At 39.7% G+C, this 4,255-nt stretch overlaps 1 pseudogene across 1 annotated transcript; it reads right to left on the reverse strand.

Annotated features, from left to right (window-relative positions):
* Positions 1-373: 373 nt before the first annotated feature.
* LOC108532462 (beta-enolase pseudogene) lies at positions 374-1,542 on the reverse strand (annotated as a pseudogene). Its single transcript, XR_001886454.1, has one exon. The product of XR_001886454.1 is annotated as a beta-enolase pseudogene (transcript).
* Between the last annotated feature and the right edge of the window lie 2,713 nt (positions 1,543-4,255).

The raw sequence follows: 4,255 nt of genomic DNA on the forward strand, positions 1-4,255 counted from the left end.
GAGCAAACATAGTATTTGTTTGACTTTTCTAACAACATCTCTTGATTTCCTGTGACTAATCGCAGAGCTCTCATTTCTGTACTTCTCCTTTTAAATAACTACCATAGATTATTTTAACCTTTGGGAATTATTTTCCAATACAGATTTCCAAGTTACCGTCCCCTTCTAACCCTTGTTATGAACTGTACTTTAGTGTTTTTTTGATAGCTTTGTTATCTTCATTTCTACAATTCTCTGAATAAGATGATTTATCAAAGAGCAATTATGGATTTAAAAGTATTTTTTTTTGAAATTTGTCATTTATCTGATTGTAAATGCTGAAGTTTTTTTTTTGTTTTTCTTTTTTTTTTTTTTTTTTTTTTTTTTGGGGGGGTTTTTTTTTTTTTTTTTTTTTTTTTTTTTTTTTTTGGTTGGCACTAGTGTTTATTTCAGGAAGCAGGTCTGGAAGACCTGGGTCTGTCCAGTGGAGTCCTAGAGCCTCTAGCTTCTCACTTGGCCTTCGGGTTACGGAACTTGCGTCCAGCAAAGACTGCCTTGTCCCCAAGAGCCTCCTCGATCCTCATGAGTTGGTTGTATTTGGCCAGACGCTCTGAGCGGCAGGGGGCGCCAGTCTTGATCTGTCCTGTGCAGAGCCCCACCACAAGGTCAGCAATGAATGTGTCCTCAGTCTCCCCAGAGCGGTGGCTCACCATCACCCCCCAGCCATTAGACTGAGCCAGTTTGCACGCCTGGATTGATTCAGTCACCGAGCCAGTCTGGTTGACCTTTAGCAGCAGACAGTTGCAGGCCTTCTTCTCAACGGCCTGGGCAATCCTCTTGGGGTTGGTGACTGTCAGGTCATCCCCCACAATCTGGATGTTCACCCCCGAGAGGAAAGAGGTCCAAGTGGCCCAGTCATCCTGGTCAAAGGGGTCCTCGATGGAGACCACAGGATAGTTCTTGATAAAACTCTTATAGAGCTCTCCGAGCTTCTCCCCAGTGATGTGCCGTGCGGGATCATCAGGCGACTTGAAGTCAAGATCGTACTTCCCATTGCGATAGAACTCAGATGCTGCCACATCCATGCCGATCACCACCTTGTCTGGGTAACCAGCTGCCTGGATGGCTGTCTTCAGCAGCTCCAGGGCCTCATTGTTCTCCAGGATGTTGGGTGCAAAGCCACCTTCATCACCCACATTGGTGGCATCCTTCCCATATTTGGCCTTGATGACCCCCTTAAGGTGGTGGTAGACCTCAGCACCAATGCGCATGGCTTCCTTGAAGGAGCTGGCTCCCACAGGCAGAATCATGAACTCCTGCATGGCCAGCTTGTTTCCAGCGTGGGAGCCCCCGTTGATCACATTGAAGGCTGGCACTGGGAGTATGAGGTCAGGGTTCCCAGCGAGATCTGCGATGTGGCGGTACAGGGGGACCCCCTTCTCAGCTGCTCCCGCCTTACACACGGCCAAGGACACGCCCAGGATGGCATTGGCCCCAAACTTGGACTTATTCTCGGTCCCATCCAGCTCAATCATAAATTTGTCAACTTTTTCTTGATCCACAACGCCCTGCTCTGCTGGAAAAGAGACGGAGTTTTGCTCTGTCGCCCAGGCTGGAGTGCAGTGGCGGGATCTCAGCTCACTGCAAGCTCCGCCTCCCAGGTTTGCGCCATTCTCCTGCCTCAGCCTCCCGAGTAGCTGGGACTACAGGCGCCCACCACCTCGCCCGGCTAGTTTTTTGTATTTTTTAGTAGAGACGGGGTTTCACCATGTTAGCCAGGATGGTCTCGATCTCCTGACCTCGTGATCCGCCCGTCTCGGCCTCCCAAAGTGCTGGGATTACAGGCTTGAGCCACCGCGCCCGGCCGTAAATGCTGAAGTTTTAAGATTTTGATTTCATCAAAGATGTTTGATGTAACAATACTCCTATATATCTTTTGTCACTTATCTTTTAAATTATATTTAACATAGTCTACCTCTAAAGACCATATGTTAAAGGATTGTTTCTGGGCCACTGGTCAAATTTCCTATATTTTAATCTTAACTTCTCAAAATAAACTATAAATTCTAAAGAAAATTACTTTAAAACAAAAACTATTCTTACAATAAAAAATATTTAGACAAATGGTAAAACATTCTGATGTCTTTTACACAGTGTAAAGCATTAGATTTTTAGATTTTGGCTTAATGTTATTAAGTCATAGTCAATCATAGGGATGATTAGCTTATTTTGTTACTTTTCAATGAATAGTCACTAATTTTAGAAGCAGTCATGTTTAAATTAACCAATTAAAATGCCGACTCCAGTTTTACATAACCAGTAACTAATCATCTCACTTCTAGCTCTTTCTTTCTTATTTTCATGTAAGAAAATGTTTTTGTAAAAGTAACACATCATCATTGAAAAATAAATCTTCCAAATCATCAACTTTTTGTGAGCACTAATTTTTTGTAGATTAATGGAAAGGTGATAGGAATAACACATTTAAACTTGAAACTGCACTACCTATAATCTGTCGTCAAAAATAATTCAGACTTAGAAAAGGAAAGACTTTACTCCAAAAAAATGAAAGATTATTGCAATAGGGAAAATGCTCCAATCTCAGAAATCTCCAAGCATCTCAAAATTAAACAGAAAAAGTATTCTTTTTTCCCATAAGGTAAAGAAAGGTATTATGAATTAAATGTGTTCCTCCAAAGGATGTGTTGAAGTTCTAATCCCCAGGACCTCAGAATGTGACCTTATTTGGAAATACGGTCATTGCAGGTATTTCAAATGAGGTCACACTTGACTAGAGTGAATCTTTAATCCATTATGACTGGTGTTATGATGAGACTGTGTAGACAGGAGGGAAGAATGCCATGTGAAGTTGGAGCAGATCCTGGAGCTCCGTGTTAAACATTCAATCTCAGTTTGCCCTGGTTCACCGCATGCCATTTCAATCTGCAAATTCAATTCTTTTTTTAAAAAAATAAGTGTTTATTTTTTACTTACTTATTTTTATTTAATTTCTTTTGTTCTCTTCTTTTGGGGTACCAGTTATGCATTTATTGGATCCCTGTGGAGAGTATTTTATTTCTGTTATCAAGTATTTTGAGTGATTTCCTCAAGCCTATTATTTTGTGGCTTTGACTTTATTTTATTTGTATTTATTTTAGTTTTGTCATTCTAATATAGCTTTCATGTTTCTATTAATGCTTATTTTTGTCTTCCATTTCTATCTTAAGATCTGCCTGACAACTTTTAATCTTTTGCTGCTTTATAATCTCCTTTGTATCGTGGTGTCTCCTTTTATAGCTCTTTTTTCTCTGTATGTTTGTATATATGTGAATGTATGTATGTGTATTATAAATATTATATGTGTATATGTTACATGCAAATGTAAATATATGGTTTGTAATTTCTTTGAAAGTAAAAACAGTTACTTGTCAGACAACTGTCTGTGTCTTTTTTATAACTACTTTGTGATGTGTGTCTAACACTTATTGAGCATTTACTATTTGCAGACACAGCTCTAAACTCTTAATGCTAATTATATGATTTAACATAAATGCTTTATTTGCTTTGCATACACTATTGTACTTTTTTTTTTAATAGAGATGGGGTCTTGCTATGTTGCCCAGGCTGGACTTGAACTCCTAGGCACAAGGGAACCTTCCACCTCAGCCTTCCGAGTAGCTGAGATTACAGACATGCCCCACTGCACTCAGCCACATACTTTTTTTTTTTTTCCGTATTTCTTCCTAATTATTAGCCGCCTTTGAAAGAATAGGACGAGTTACTTGGAATTACAAAGCAGTGCGGCCAGGAGGGGATTGTAATGTAAACTGAAGTTTCAGCCCCTCTATTGGGCTTGTTGTCTTGCTGTCTCTAACGCCTCCTTCTTTCCTCAACCAAGCTCAATCTCAGACCAAGGGTTGCAAACTCAGATGCCTACAAGCACTATGTATACATAGGCATTACAAGTATATGATAAGCTTATGATAAACCAGTCTACTTTTACATTTAAAACATTCTTTTGTTAAAATTATATACTAAGGTATTTTCTCAATATTCTTACTCAAAGTTCAATAGTTACCAACAAAAGATTAGCCATATGCATACACAATCAAAAAAAATTTAAAAAACAAAAAAACTATGAAGAACTGAGACAGCACACTGATCTCCATGAAATAAGGGAAGCTACCCCAATGCTAAACCAGACTATTAAGTACACCTGGCAAATGTTGAGAAGTTATCAGGAAGCTGAGGCAGCGTGCAGAGAAGCAACACAATC

Source organism: Rhinopithecus bieti, unplaced genomic scaffold (assembly GCF_001698545.2).
Source record: "Rhinopithecus bieti isolate Rb0 unplaced genomic scaffold, ASM169854v2 scaffold_8675, whole genome shotgun sequence".
Taxonomy (NCBI): Eukaryota; Metazoa; Chordata; class Mammalia; order Primates; family Cercopithecidae; genus Rhinopithecus; species Rhinopithecus bieti.